The sequence below is a fragment of the Phyllobates terribilis genome, unplaced genomic scaffold (assembly GCF_046119375.1).
Source record: "Phyllobates terribilis strain yellow unplaced genomic scaffold, ASM4611937v1 Scaffold_4__5_contigs__length_816908805, whole genome shotgun sequence".
In the NCBI taxonomy this organism is placed as follows: domain Eukaryota; kingdom Metazoa; phylum Chordata; class Amphibia; order Anura; family Dendrobatidae; genus Phyllobates; species Phyllobates terribilis.
The window spans coordinates 680521340-680537727 of NW_027362764.1; the positions used below are offsets into that span (position 1 = coordinate 680521340).

Sequence of the window (16388 nt, forward strand, 5' to 3'; positions counted from 1 at the left end):
GTTGTCACGTGCGAGCACGTGTGCATGCTGGCTTGTGTGTGAGAGTGCGCTTCCTAGGTGTGGCGTGCTGCAGTCAGTCAAGGGGATTGTTCCCTTTCATTAAAAGTTAATCCCCGACTGCAGGCTATTAGAAAGCAACTAACCGCGCTCTACTCACCCTACCCGGGTCTACCGGTGAGTCTCGCCTCTGCTCCCGGCCTGTGGCATTGGCCGTGAAGCTGACATTCCGTCGACAGCGCTGCAGCCGATCAGTGAGCTCAGCGGCTCTGAGTGGGGCGTTGTGTCTACAAGACCTTTTAAGGAAGCCAGCAAAAAAATTGAAGAGAAGGGAAAGCACAAAAGGACCTGGTCTTGCTGAGCACTGGAAAGGGCAGCTGGCAGCCAGACGTCAAAGTAGAAAAGCAGCAAGTGAGAGGCTTGTCTCAGGCTACAGCCACACCACCCTGAACATGCCCGATCTCATCTGATCTCAGAAGCTAAGCAGGGTTGGGCCTGGTTAGTACTTGGATGGGAGACCACCTGGGAATACCAGGTGCTGTAGGCTTTTGCTTTTTCCTTCCTTCCACCAGCAGGGGGCACTCTCTTCTATGCCTTTTTTCCATTCCCTTTCACAAGTGCACACATTCATTCTCTTTTCTTTTTTTCATTTGCTTTCTCTCTTGCGCTATTTCATCTCTGCAAAATACCAGCATCCTTCTGATCACCGTGGGCCTCCAGCATTGTTGCTTATTTACTTTTAATACTAGGCTCCTTTTCACCAGGACCAGCGTCTCCCGGGTGGCTGGAGGCAACCACCGGTAACCCCAAGCAGAAGACCTTTGCAGGCAACACGACCCTCCCCCCTGAAGAGCAGCTCAAAGTCACTGGCAACCATCTCACCCTCTTCCTTCATTCACCCCTGGACGTCTCGCTCCGCCCCCAAGTTACGGATCCAGCTTGCTCTTTCTGTCACATTACCGCGATGAAGGGTTTAGACTGCAGGAGACCCTGCGCCGAGACATTTTTTAAGACACCTGAAGCGGCGGGTGAATCACTGCTAAACAAACCACACCTGTAGGGACGGCACAGTCTTTGCATGGACCCTTCGGAGCCCGCCCCGTCACGGCCAGATTGCTCGCCACCAAGCGATCCTGAGAAAGGCTGGCTGGGCGATAGATCGAGCAGCGTCTACTGGCCATACCACCTTGGATACACCCAATCTCGACTTATCTCGGAAACAAAGCAGGGCTGAGCTCGGACAGTACTTGGATGGGAGACCTCCTGGAAACAGCGGGTGCTGTAGACCATTTTGATGACGTTTTGCCCTACTGCCCAGCTCGGCTAGCATGGAACGGCGCCTTGCCGGACACCGACCTTAAGTAACTTAGATGATGGAAGCCCCAAGGCCTCTGAGCCAGTTGGCAGCTAAGTACGCTACCCCGCCGCCTTCACGCACGCCTGACACCGAGCTCCTTTCCACGGCTAGGAGTGCTTATTGACTCCGCAGCTCGCCGTGTGGAAATGATGGCGGTAAAAGCACCTGGGGCCGTGAAGGGGCCAGGCTTTCAGCAGGTGCCCAGGGAAGGTTTTGGATGCCAGCCGCCTAGCGAGGGCCAGCAGAAGTAACATGTTTCTCTGCAAAGAAGCTTGTGTAACCAAGCCAGACGGCTGACAAAGAGCTAACCTCAGTGCAAGGAAGGCAAGGAAGGAATTGGGGAGGGTGGGGGTGATTCCTGATAGGGCCCTGAAAACATAAAACAGGCAGGAGAGTCTGACGCATGGTGACGGAGAGGTTGTAGAGGCAGATAGGGGGTGTTGTCACGTGCGAGCACGTGTGCATGCTGGCTTGTGTGTGAGAGTGCGCTTCCTAGGTATAGCGCGCTGCAGACAGTCAAAGGGATTGTTCCCTTTCATTAAAAGTTAATCCCCGGCTGCAGCCTATTAGAAAGCAACTAACCGTGCTCTACTCACCCTACCCGGGTCTACCGGTGAGTCTCGCCTCTGCTCCCAGCCTGTGGCATTGGCCGTGAAGCTAACGTTCCGTCGACAGTGCTGCAGCCGATCAGTGAGCTCAGCGGCTCTGAGTGGGGCGTTGTGTCTACAAGACCGTTTAAGGAAACCAGCAAAAAAATTGAAGAGAAGGGAAAGCACAAAAGGACCTGGTCTTGCTGAGCACTGGAAAGGGCAGCCGGCAGCCAGACGTCAAAGTAGAAAAGCAGCAAGTGAGAGGCTTGTCTCTGCCTACGGCCACACCACCCTGAACACGCCTGATCTCGGAAACTAAGCAGGGTCGGGCCTGGTTAGTACTTTGATAGGAGACCGCCTGGGAATACCAGGTGCTGTAGGCTTTTGCTTTTTCCTTCCTTCCACCAGCAGGGGGCATTCTCTTCTATGCCTTTTTTCCATTCCCTTTCCCAAGTGCACACATTCATTCTCTTTTCTTTTTTTCATTTGCTTTCTCTCTTGCGCTATTTCATCTCTGCAAAATACCAGCATCCTTCTGATCACCGTGGGCCTCCAGCATTGTTGCTTCTTTAATTTTAATACTAGGACCAGCGTCTCCCGCGTGGCTGGAGGCAACCACCGGTAACCCCAAGCAGAAGACCTTTGCAGGCAACACGACCCTCCCCCCTGAAGAGCAGCTCAAAGTCACTGGCAACCATCTCACCCTCTTCCTTCATTCACCCCTGGACGTCTCGCTCTGCCCCCAAGTTACGGGTCCAGCTTGCTCTTTCTGTCACATTACCGCGATGAAGGGTTTATCCTGCAGGAGACCCTGCGCCGAGACATTTTTGAAGACACCTGATTCGGCGGGTGAATCACTGCTAAACAAACCACACCTGTAGGGACGGCACAAACTTTGCATGGACCCTTCGGAGCCCGCCCCGTCACGGCCGGATTGCTCGCCACCAAGCGATCCTGAGAAAGGCTGGCCGTCGATGGATCGAGCAGCTTCTACTGGCCATACCACCTTGGATACGCCCGATCTCATCTTATCTCGGAAACAAAGCAGGGCTGGGCTCGGACAGTACTTGGATGGGATACCTCCTGGGAACACCGGGTCCTGTAGACCATTTTGATGACGTTTTGCCCTACTGCCCAGCTCGGCTAGCATGGAACGGCGCCTTGCCGGACACCGACCTTAAGTAACTTAGATGATGGAAGCCCCAAGGCCTCTGAGCCAGTTGGCAGCTAAGTACGCTACCCTGCCGCCTTCACGCAGGCCTGACACCGAGCTCCTTGCCACGGCTAGGAGTGCTTATTGACTCCGCAGCTCGCCGTGTGGAAATGATGGCGTTAAAAGCACTCAGGGCAGTGAAGGGGCCAGCCTTTCAGCAGGTGCCCAGGGAAGGTTTTGGATGCCGGCCGCCTAGCGAGGGCCAGCAGAAGTAACATGTTTCTCTGCAAAAAAGCTTGTGTAACCAAGCCAGACGGCTGCCAAAGAGCTAACCTCAGTGCAAGGAAGGCAAGGAAGGTGCGGAAGGAATTGGGGAGGGGGGGGGTGATTCCTGCTAGGCCCCTGAAATTATAAAACAGGCAGGAGAGTCTGACGCATGGTGACGGAGAGGTTGTAGGGGCAGATAGGGGGTGTTGTCACGTGCGAGCACGTGTGCATGCTGGCTTGTGTGTGAGAGTGCGCTTCCTAGGTGTGGCGCGCTGCAGACAGTCAAAGGGATTGTTCCCTTTCATTAAAAGTTAATCCCCGGCTGCAAGCTATTAGAAAGCAACTAACCGCGCTCTACTCACCCTACCCGGGTCTACCGGTGAGTCTCGCCTCTGCTCCCGGCCTGTGGCATTGGCCGTGAAGCTGACGTTCCGTCGACAGCGCTGCAGCCGATCAGTGTCTACAAGACCTTTTAAGGAAGCCAGCAAAAAAATTGAAGAGAAGGGAAAGCACAAAAGGACCTGGTCTTGCTGAGCACTGGAAAGGGCAGCCGGCAGCCAGACGTCAAAGTAGAAAAGCAGCAAGTGAGAGGCTTGTCTCTGTCTATGGCCACACCACCTTGAACATGCCTGATCTCATCTGATCTCGGAAGCTAAGCTGGGTCGGGCCTGGTTATTACTTGGATGGGAGACTGTAAAATAATACTCTTCCTGTATTATTTTTTTCTACTGAGGACTTCTCAAAGTATCAATATCACGATATTCTTATAAAAAAATGTATCTATTTATTCTTGGATTGTCCATTAAAAAGAATCAGATTGCAGCAGGTATATACAATAATTAGTTATAAAGTAATTGTCCATTTGTGCATAATTAGCTTAATTGTTGAGATTCACCCATCTTTCCTTGGATCCTGGCTGGTAAATCATGTCTTTGTCCAGCATGTGTCCAGGCCTACATGTCATCTGCTTCTCAGCATGAAGATTCTGTGTCTTGTGGGGTGGGCAGAGCAAGAGAGCCCCCCCTTTCTGTACCATGGGCTTTTATAGCCAGTCGTATGGCACACCTGTTCTACATATGGTAGTTGATATGGAATAACGTCTCAGTCTCCCAAAGGATGAGTGCACACACTATCTCTGCAGATTAAAGAAAGTTTTATTGTAGCCACAAGAGCTCTGATCAATATTAGAACAGAACTGCCTCCATTGTATTGGGGCACAATTCTTATAGTATAAATTGTGGGTTGTACATAGTAGGTGGGACATAGGAAGATTATAACATAACCAATCATCTTACAATATAAACAACTAGCATCCAATCATTAGTAATCAGGCGATTACATAAAATACTTACCTATGTACTTATATAATTACTTGATGCAATGTACCTGTTTTGTTGGTCAATGTGCTTTCCCTAGATCAACCTGACCTCAAAAGGGCATTTTGACTAAGATAAGCAACCCCTGCAAATTCCACAGTGGCTTGGGTAAACTTTACATCTTTGCTTAGAGATTATTGATTAATCTTATTATAATTTAGTTGTTTAAGCAGCATATTTTACTACATTGGTTTATAGGAGTGTTAAAGGGTTATATTAAAAGAGATTAATTGATATGGTTTACTAATTTTCCTATCATTTTCCTCTCTCTGATAATAATATTATCACTTGTCACTTACACCTCTACATCAAAGTAATAGTATCTTCTGCCCTCTCTCCGAAAAGGAGGGGGAGGAGCAAGGAGAGGTATTTCAGAATTTTCATTTGCCGGAAGGAGATGAACGTTTAAGACGTTCTTGGGTCTTCGGATTTTGTTTATGGCCCACTTACATAATTTTATGAGCAATATGATGATGAAAGCAAACAGACAAATTTGTAGGAACATGTGACCTACACCGACAATCCATCCTCCTATACCTTTAAACCAGTTAGCAGGATTCAACCATTGTAACCAACTGCTAAAAATGGTTTCATCATCATGGGAATGTTCTTCTCTGAATCTTTCTTTTAATTCCATGGCTTTGGCGATGTGTTTATCTACTCTGACTGAAAAATTGGCATCTACATAGTTGCAACAGGCAGGACCGATTATCTGACACATACCTCCTTGACTGGCCGTTAAATAGTCCAATACTATAGTATGTTGATTTAGTACTTTTGCATGAAACCGAGTTTGATTGTTTAGTATTAGGATGGCATCGAATACTTCATCTATGACATTATCAAACAATTCTGCTAATTGTTCAATGTTATGAGAATTGTGGATAGCCAATCCTGTAATTGTGAGAGTGAGTCCAAACTTTGTGTACCATGGAGTGTGTATCAAAGGCTGGGTTTTAGCTCTTCTCTTCTGCATCATATGTCTTGGTATCTGATCAAGGTCTATCTCATCATGGGCGATGGTCAATGTAGCTAGGGTCAATCTTGCTAGGGTACATGTACCAACACCATCATAAGGTAGAAATTTGTAAGCAAAAGTTCCACAAACATAATACATATTTTCTGGAAGAATGATATGTTCTCCACCTAAATGGGATAGTAACCTATAAGAAATTTCAGATGCATACCATATGAGGGGTTGTAACCTCGGGGACGGGCACCAGGGGTGTCTTAGTATTAATCTTACTGTTTGATTGCATGTATTCGTATCTTCATTATATCCTGAACTATTTATTAAATCATGCAACAAACCTGATGTTCCTTCGGTTAATTCGTATACTAGGCCCCCGAATAGAGTAGATCCTTCATTATTTTCTGATGTATAGGGGACATGACTTGGTAGAAATATAACCTGTAATGATTCTAGATTAACAGGTATGGATCCCAACTCATTATTTGTAATATTAATTCTATTACATCGTATGCTGGTAGATCCTGGACCACATACAGCTATGCTGTGGGGTGTAATGAGGGATAGATCTTGAATCGCTACCCACCATGGTGGAGCTGTCCATCCTGCTATTGGAAGGGACACACGAGTGTTGTTATATCGTGAAGCACTTAGATTTGTGGGGAATGTGAAAGTTTCTTCCAATGACAGGATAAGTTCCTCCATTGGTACAGGAGTAGCTAAGAAAGGCATAGATTTTGAGGATATTGGTGAATGAGTGTGTAACGGGTCTGGGAGGCGGAACCTCTGAGCTACTATACAAGGGGGCGGTCCTTGTAAGGGAGCGGGTGGCGACCAGGGTAGACGGGCAGGCAGTCACAGCAGGTGACTGGGACAGTCTCTGAATGAACGGACAGGAGGTCATGGCAAGTGACCGGGGCAGTCTCTGGATGAATGGGCAGGAGGTCACAGCAAGTGACCGGGGCAGTCTCTGGATGAACGGGCAGGAGGTCACAGCAAGTGACCGGGGCAGTCTCTGGATGAACGGGCAGGAGGTCACGGCAAGTGACCGGGGCAGTCTCTGGGTAAAGGATTGGTTCGACCTGTGGCGGCAGATGATAGACGTGAGCTCCCAGGTGAGCAGGCGAGAGTCTCTGGATAATCAGGTGGTCACAGCATGTGACGGCGGAGCCTCCAGGAAGACCAACAGACAGGTAGCAGATGAGCGCTCCCAGGTGAGCGGGCAGGAGTCTCTGGACAGGCGGGTGGTCACAGCACGTGACGGCAGAGCCTCCTGGTAGGCTAGCAGACAGGCAGTAGATGAGCGCTCCCAGGTGAGCGGGCAAGCTGGTCCTTAGACAGACTGACAGGAGTTGGAAGGCAGACCGTCGGACCTCAGGCTAGCAGGCAGGTAGCAGGATAACAGGCAGGAATTAGACAGCAGACTGGCAGGAATCTGGCAGGTATCTGGCAGGTAACTGGAAACGGGACCTGAGGGCTGAAGCAGAGTAGTGAACAGTGCTACAACATTGCTCGGGCACCTCCATTTTGGAGGAGGTGCCTTTTATATGGGAGGTCCTCCGGCAATTGGCCGGGGACTCCTTAGGACGGCGCGCGCGGTCCCTTTAAGAGAGGGGGAGCGCGCGCGCGCGCCCTAAGCACACTGCCGGGGAAGGAGCGCGTGCCGGAAGCAGCGGGGAGAGAAGCGCTGGAGGACGCCGCGCCAGGAGCGGGGAGGTGAGAAGGACGGCGTCTCTGCCTAGAGCGGGGCAGAGACGCCGATGCTACAGAGTGCATATCCAACAATCTTTAGTTCCTGTGCGCTTGGCTATAGTGTCATGCATATTTAACAATTTATTGTCCCAGGGCTCTTGTAGGTGTTCATGTAACTCCCGTTTACCTCGAAGGAATTCTCTATCATCAAAACACCAAACTATGCACCGGGCTTCATAACCATTAGGTTTACAATAGTACTCTATACAGTCATGAACATCTGGGATACCTCTTTTCTTCCTCCCTCCCAAGAATGGATCTAGTGGTATTATTGGATTATCAGTATCTGTGGACGTAGAACATTCACTTAAACTGTGTAAACACACCATTATCACCAAAAGACTACATAGGCCTATCACCGCTCCCCAGAGTCTTTTGCTCGCATGTGGTCCATATAACTGCTCATAGAGTGACATCTTCTTCTTTGTTTTATTCTCTTCACGCGATGGAAGAACAGCGCTGGAATTATCTTCAGCTGTTACAGCAGCGACTTAGGTGGCAGCCTGAGAGAAGCGTATTTCTGCTTTGTCTCAGACCACAAAAACTTACTTAGGGGTGCAGCTCAGGGTGTGTGGTACAGATGATGTCAGCTGGATCTTCTTTATCTGGCGCAGATGAAGATGTCGTCTCGGCAGTGGGTTGCACTCTTTTGCAGTGAGATGCGTGGATCCACGTCCCTCTTCCTTCTACCTTAACGCTGATAGGGGTTGTCAACAGGACTTGGTATGGACCTTCCCACCGTTCTGTAAGGGAACCAGATCTCAAGAATTTACGTACCAACACGTAGTCTCCTGGCTGCACCTCGTGACAGGACAAAGTGACTTGTGGTTGCTGTAGATGTACACTCTGGGCAATGTCTTTTAGTTGTTTTTGCAAGCGTAAGACGTAGTCCACATTCAAGGTATTCTGAGCAGCCTGGGCAGTTTCTGGGGGTGAAAGTGGGTGATTAGGTATCTTGCCATACAGAATCTCAAAAGGTGATAACTGTAAAAGACCTCGTGGTGTTATTCTGATATCCATTAATACCAAAGGTAGGGCATCTGGCCACTTCATACCTGTTTCTTTACAACATTTTGCTAGTTTCTCTTTTATGGTTCGGTTATACCTTTCCACTTTCCCACTAGCTTGTCGGTGATAAGGAGTATGCAATTGTTGTTTTACTCCTATCATTGAACATACTTTTTGGAACACTTTACCTGTAAATGCAGGACCTTGATCACTAGATATTATCTGTGGAATACCATATCTACACACAAATTCCTTACATATCTTTGAAGCAGTTATTTCTGCTGTCTGTGAGGCTGTTGGATAAGCCTCTACCCACCCTGAGAATTGATCAACACATACCAAGACATATTGCAATCTACCAACTTTAGGTAGTTGAATGTAATCAATCTGCAGAATTTGGAAAGGACCCGTGGTTGATGGGAGGTGAGAAGGTGGGGCTTTCACAGCTCCTCCAGCATTTTGCTGGAGACATGTTTGACAAGACAAACATTTTCTTTTTGCAATAACTGTGAAACCTGGTGCACACCAGTACGTATATACCAAATTTCGCATCGCGGTTTTACCTCCATGGGTTAAACCATGTGCAGCATCTGCTAACGCTGTCAGCAGAGATTTTGGGGCCACTGGTTTACCTTCACCGTTTCTCCAGAGGCCTTCTGAATCCTGGGTGCATCCTATGTCCTTCCATCGGGCCTTTTCCTGAGGAGAACAATTATTTTGCATTGTTTGCAGTTTTTCCCAATTTGGGATTTCAATCAGATTCATCATATGGGTGTTTAAAACTTTGCTTGCTGCCGTTTTTGCAGCTGCATCAGCTCTGTTGTTTCCTTTTGCTACTGGATCTTGTCCAGTGGTATGAGCCTGACACTTGATGACAGCAATCTCCTTTGGGAGATTCACTGCATCAAGTAACTGAGCAATTTCTCCTGAGTGGCTTATTGGAGAACCACTAGCAGTGAGAAAATTTCTCATTTTCCATATAGTACCAAAATCATATATTACACCAAATGCGTACCTTGAGTCTGAATAAATGTTAACACGTTGTCCTTCTGCTAGCTGGCATGCTTTTGTGAGTGCAATTAGTTCTGCTCTTTGTGCTGAGTGTGGTGTTCCTAATGCTTCAGCATGGACCACATTGTGGTCATCCACTACTGTAAACCCAGAATTCAATTCTCCTGTGTCTGTTTGCCTGTGGCAACTTCCATCAACGTAAAACACCAGATCTGGGTTTTGCAGCGGTTCTTCTTGTAAATCTGCCCTAGGCAGTGTCAATGTTTGCGTGTGAAGTACACAATCATGTTCATCAGGGCATGCCATTCTGTGAAACTCACTGTCTGTGTCAAATTCACCAGTCTCACCATTTACTCCCTCTCTCTGAGACAAGAGTGTCTCATATGGTAGTAAAGTAGCAGGGTTCAACTGGGAACATCTGCGTAAAGTGATGTGACTTGGCTGTAAGAGTGTCACTTCCCATCTGGTAAGTCTGGCCTGGGTGACATGCTTGGTCCTCTGGCAGTTGAGCAGTGCATACACAGAGTGGGGGACCCATACAATCAAGGAGTGCATGAGAACCAGGTCTGCAGATTTCTCCACAGAAAATGCTGCTGCTGCAACGGCCTTAAGACAAGCATGCATTCCTCGTGCAACCGGGTCTAGTTCTGAGCTGTAGTAGGCAATTGGTCTGTTAGCATCATTATGACGTTGAGTCAATACAGCTTGAGCATGCCCTTGTACTTCATGGCAAAAAAGATGAAAAGGGAGAGCATAATTGGGTAAACCAAGAGCAGGGGCAGAGATCAAGGCTTCCTTCAGTTCTACAAAAGCAGTTTGAACTTCCTCTGTATGCTCAAAAGGTTCTGGGACAGTATCTTTGGTAAGGGCATACAGTGGTGTGGAATATAAAGAAAAACAAGGAATCCACTGTCTACAGTATCCAACCATCCCTAAAAACTGTCTCCTCTGTTTCTTGTTATAGGGAATGGTCATATGTTTAATGGCCATTACTCTTTCTGTCAAGAGATGTCTTAGTCCTTTTGTCAAACAGTGTCCAATGTATACTACCTTAGTCTGGCACAGTTGCAACTTGGCAAGTGCTGCTTTGTGTCCGTTTTCTGCTAGAAAGCACAGAAGGGCTTCTGCATCTTCCAGACTCTCATCTTTTGAAACAGAACACAGCAACAGGTCATCCACATACTGAATCAAGATGGATCCGCATGGGAGCACTAGATCTGCCAGGTTGTTACTGAGTGCTTGACTGAAGATGGTAGGTGAGTTTAGAAAACCTTGTGGCAACCGAGTCCATGTATACTGCTGTCCTCTGTAAGTAAAGGCAAAAAGGTACTGGGAGTCAGGGTGAATGGGGATGGAGAAGAAAGCGGAACACAGATCTATGACAGAAAAATAAGAACTATTTGCTGGGATCTGCATTAAGATAGTAGCTGGATTTGGAACGACTGGGTGTAATGGTACAACCACTTCATTTATGGTCCTTAGATCTTGAACCATCCTCCACTGTCCCTTACTACCAGGTTTCTTGATGGGGAAAATAGGACTGTTACATGGACTCTGAATTTTCTTCAACACACCTTGTATCAAGAGTGATTTAATAGTTGGGGCTATGCCAACTTCAGCTTCTGGTTTTAATGGGTATTGAGGTTTACAGGGGAGGATACAGTGAGGTTTTAAGTCAATTTGTACAGGTTGGACATGATTCATGTTACCAACCTCAGTAGAATCAGTATTCCACAATTTAGGTGGGACCTTTGTCAACATTGATTCTACCGCCGGATCCAATATTTTGGAGACCAATATGGTATCTGGACTCATGTACAATAAATTCACTGCATCCTCCGTATGACCCTTGGGTACCTGTAAATGTACTCCATCCGGGGTACAAAATATGGTACAATTCAGCTTACATAGCAGGTCCCGTCCCAGGAGGCTTATCGGGGCATCTGCTGACAACAGAAAAGAATGTTCAGTTGTAATGGGACCTATAGTAACCCTAGTTGGATCTGAAATAGAAAGAAAATTAGGTTTTCCTGTGACTCCAACCGTTTTCAATTTTTCTCCTGTTTTGGGAAGGAATGAGTTATCATTAATTAGAGACACTGAAGCACCTGTGTCAATAAGAAAAGGTACAGTTTCTCCTGCCACTTCACAGTGTAAAACTGGTTCTCTAGAGGAAAAGGAAGAAGTGTTTAAAGGCATTAAAGGGTTAACCATATATTGCACAGTTTCACTATCATCTAGTCAACTCTGTTTATCTTCTTCCTGCTTTTGTTGTTTCTTTGGTTTCTTGCAATACCTGGCAATGTGATCCTTCCCATTGCAATTGAAACACCTAAAATCCTTCCCTTTTGAGTTGTCATCCTTGTTAGCAGTGCCTGTGGTTTTCAGAGTTCTCTCTGTAGCAGATATTTGTAACTGCATTAATCTTTCTTCCTTTTTCTTTTGTGCCCCCTCTAGATTTTTCTCGTGATGATATAAATCAGCTAACACACTATCCATAGTTAAAGTTTTCCAATGAGGCATCTGAGTGGTTAATCTGCTTTTTAACACCTTAGTTAACCCATCAACAAATGTTTGGATAAGAATTATAGCTACTTCAGGAACTTCAAATAGACTTTTTTCACCACTCTGATCTTTCACCAACTGACTGAATCTGTGATAATACTCTCTTACTGATTCAGTTGACCCTTGTTGTATATTGCTTATAGTATTCCAATCAGGGGTTTGCTTAAACATTTCCTTATAATTGTGACGAATTTTATCCCACTGATTTTGTACGTCATCAATTTTGAACTCTGGATTAGGTCCAGTATATTGAGTATTCTTAAGTAATTCTACAACCTCTGCAGGTGTAAATACAGTATGCAAGATTTGTAGAATATCTTGACCATATAGTTGATGTGTATGAAAGATCTTATCTAACATTTCCCAAGATCTTCTGGGATTTTTCCTATATTCACCCACTTGCTTATTTATCTCAAACAAATCAGTGCAAGTGTAAGGTTTTCTCATCTTCCATGACTGGTTACCTGGGCCTGTGATTTCTTGCATGGGGTACATTTGAGCAGGGGGATTGTTTTGTAGGCGCCTTCTACCTTCAGTTATAATGTTATCTGTGCTTACATTGGTATAATTTTTATCTATTATTGGTGTTTTGTCAGAATATTCTTCCAATTCCCTATTTGGGTATAATTCTTCTCTTACTACAGTGGTCCTAGCAAGTGTTCCTTCATGCACCTTCTCATCTATACTAGCACCAGATGATGATGGGCTTGTTTTTATAAAACCAGTATCTGTGATCATGGATAAAGGTGCATCGGGACCTATTGGGGCAGAAGCTTGCAATGGGGAAGGTGTGGTTACGGATGCATAAGGCTGAGCTGCTTGTGCAACTCTGGCAGCCCGGGCTTGGTCTACCAGGCTCTGGGCCATGCAGGCTATCATTTGTTCATCATCACAATCCATCATATTTAATAATTTTGGTTTACTAGAATAATATGATGGTGGGGCACGAGGCATAAGAGGAGTCACGGATACTGGATTAGTGGTAGATGCAGCTACGTCTAACCAAGAACAGTACATTTTCTGTTCTTCCTCACTGATACAGCAAGGTGATATAGTCTTTAATAGAGTAATATCTAATGTGCCTTCGATTGGTAGATCAGGCAAAACAGATCTCCATCTAGTCCATATATTGAATGCTGGTTGCCCATATGTATCAATCATATAAATCATCGGACTCCCTTCTGAGTATTGAACACATTTAATTTCCTTCTGTGGGGTTTTGCCGGATTTAGCACAATTGCTATGGACATTCCCCATTTCCTCTTTGGAGTTATTTTATTACAGGAAATAAATGTGGGTCTCGTCAGACCAACTTATGAGTTAACAATATTCAGTGTAAATATATATATATATGAATGATACTAAGTTTCTTATCACTTTTCAAACTTATTTTTCTAAACTAAGTTATTAGTTCAAACAATTAATGATAATAACCGTATGTCTATTTGTAATTTTTATCTGGTTATTCCAATATGTTTGCTCAGAGTGCTGTGCAATATTAATACCACTGTCCCATCTCATTAGCTTGTGCTTGTGAAACGTTCACTGAACAGGAGAAACTGGCAGTGAGTGTGAGTGATATATTGATTAGGTAAACAATAGTAACAATAGTATATTACACAGCTCTCTCAGGAAACAGACCAGAAATATCAGCAATATTTACATGACAGTAAAACTTTATAACATTGAAATAAACTCTAATACCTTACGTACATTTACTATATACCCTTTGGGAGAGTGGATAAAATAAAGGCTAAAATAAATACCTCAGACGCTACTGGACAGGAACAAGAAGTTACTGACAGGCCAAAGTGGATGACCACCCAAACAACAGGGAATTCTCACCTGCAGCGCGCTTTTGTAGTAGTGATCCACCTGTCCAGCCAGAATACAGCTTGCAATTCTCCCGTCCAAAGTAGCGGCGTGAGGTCCCGGGTTTCGGCACCAACTGATATGGAATAACATCTCAGTCTCCCAAAGGATGAGTGCACACACTATCTCTGCAGATTAAAGAAAGTTTTATTGTAGCCACAAGAGCTCTGATCAATATTAGAACAGAACTGCCTCCATTGTATTGGGGCACAATTCTCATAGTATAAATTGTGGGTTGTACATAGTAGGTGGGACATAGGAAGATTATAACATAACCAATCATCTTACAATATAAACAACTAGCATCCAATCATTAGTAATCAGGCGATTACATAAAATACTTACCTATGTACTTATATAATTACTTGATGCAATGTACCTGTTTTGTTGGTCAATGTGCTTTCCCTAGATCAACCTGACCTCAAAAGGGCATTTTGATTAAGATAAGCAACCCCTGCAAATTCCACAGTGGCTTGGGTAAACTTTACATCTTTGCTTAGAGATTATTGATTAATCTTATTATAATTTAGTTGTTTAAGCAGCATATTTTACTACATTGGTTTATAGGAGTGTTAAAGGGTTATATTAAAAGGGATTAATTGATATGGTATACTAATTTTCCTATCAGTAGTGAACCAAAAATACACACACAACTAGCGCATGTCAACTAGACACGATGGCTGAGGCATAGAACTCAGAAAAATGATTATCGATTAACATTCCAAATGAATTTCCATAATTAACCATTTAACATTTCCCCCTTTTTTGAGAATAAAAGGACTTTAACTGAAAAATCTCAAAAGAAGATACATTCATCAATAATTTTTTCTTTCCTTCTTCCTTGGCAATATCATTAAATTTCCATAATAATAATAATAGTAATAATAGTGTCAATATCGGATTATTGTTATATAATGATGTGAATTCATGTTATGGTAAGCCGCGACTAATATTCATTTAATATGTATAATTATACTTCCCTATATCTAAATTGAAGCAATCGCGGGTTCAATCGTCATCATCTGATGTCATCGGGTCGTCGTCTCGTCTTCTTCTTGGTTCTTTTATAACACAGTCTTTAGATGAAAACTCCTTTGAAATAAATTACAGCATGTAGATATTGTACAGTCCATAATTGTGTTCATTATTGTTCAGTCCATAAACTGTACTCTTTATTAGAAAGATCATGTGTGTCAGTTGATAAGAAAACAAAGTCCATGGATGACATGTAGCTTTAATATCTGTGCAGTGTCACCTGGACTTACGTTGGATCGTCTTTGGAATCTTCCGTGTGTCCGCACTGGTCTCGTGTCACTTTTGGAACAGATGTGAAGTCTTTGGTCAGTAAAGCAAGGGTTAACTTGACACTTTCCTGCTTTATATAGCACCATAACCAGTACTCAGTCCTTTATATACAGGACACATATGCCAGGTATTACCTGTTCACCAGCTTTCATTGAAGCGTTGCAGGTGATAAGAAACCAGTGGAACGTGATGAAACTTGAACACAACACAGTACATATAGGATCATCGTCCTCTGCCGTCCTGGTGATCAGTGGTGTGAATTGTATTGTATGTAATGGACACAGTCTATTATAACACTCAGCATTCACACCTGTTACCTTCTGAGACGTCCGGATATCAGTTGCTTCTTCTTGTAACTTTTGAGAATCTCTTTGATTTATAAAAATTAAAAGTCTTTATTAAGATAGAATTCATAATTGCAGTGTCTTGATTGAAGTCTTCATTCCCTAATCTGATACCAAATCTGGCAGTTTTTCCTAACCTATAATATCACAGCGTACCACAGCAATCAGTAATATCCATCTAATTATTATCAAAATATTAAAATAAATTATGTTTGGAATAATAAACAATAATAGATAATAATTCATTATCAATCAAGTTCTCCATATGATAGAACATTTTTATGTCATAGGTGTAATTACCTTTTCCAACCCATAGGTGTCAGTGTATTTTGAAAAAACAAGTTTTTATATCTTTATTAAACCAATAATATCAAAGAATGTATATTCCTAAACCAAAATGAATAAATATATGAATGTATGAATGAATGAATGAATGAATGAATGAATAAATGAATGAATGAATTGTGTTTACTCAGAAAATGTAAACATTTTTTTCCTTAGCAATATATATTTAATGAAGCAATACTCTTGTATTAGACATTACTTTATTAAATATTAATGTGTTTTCTCAATTGAGATATTGAACTCAAATAAAATCAAATGAGAATTAAAAAATGAAAAAATAGAAAAATAAGAAGTATAAAGTAAGAATAAAATTTTAAAAATGAAAAATAAAATTAAGAGTAAAAATAAGAATAAAAATAAAAATAAGGCCTTTAAATTTTAATGACAAATGCAGAGTAATTATATTCTCCATAAAAAATACCCTTATATCTCCATTATCTGGATGATTTCATATTTGTCATAACCTTGTACCACCA

General features: G+C 43.8%; 1 non-coding gene and 2 pseudogenes across 1 annotated transcript; all 3 read left to right on the forward strand.

Annotated features, from left to right (window-relative positions):
• Window positions 1-425: 425 nt before the first annotated feature.
• On the forward strand, window positions 426-544 carry LOC141266190 (5S ribosomal RNA). The gene has a single exon (XR_012320244.1). It is a non-coding gene; the product is annotated as a 5S ribosomal RNA (ribosomal RNA).
• A 1674-nt stretch (window positions 545-2218) lies between these two features.
• LOC141269110 (5S ribosomal RNA) lies at window positions 2219-2327 on the forward strand (annotated as a pseudogene).
• A 605-nt stretch (window positions 2328-2932) lies between these two features.
• LOC141269891 (5S ribosomal RNA) lies at window positions 2933-3052 on the forward strand (annotated as a pseudogene).
• Window positions 3053-16388: the final 13336 nt, after the last annotated feature.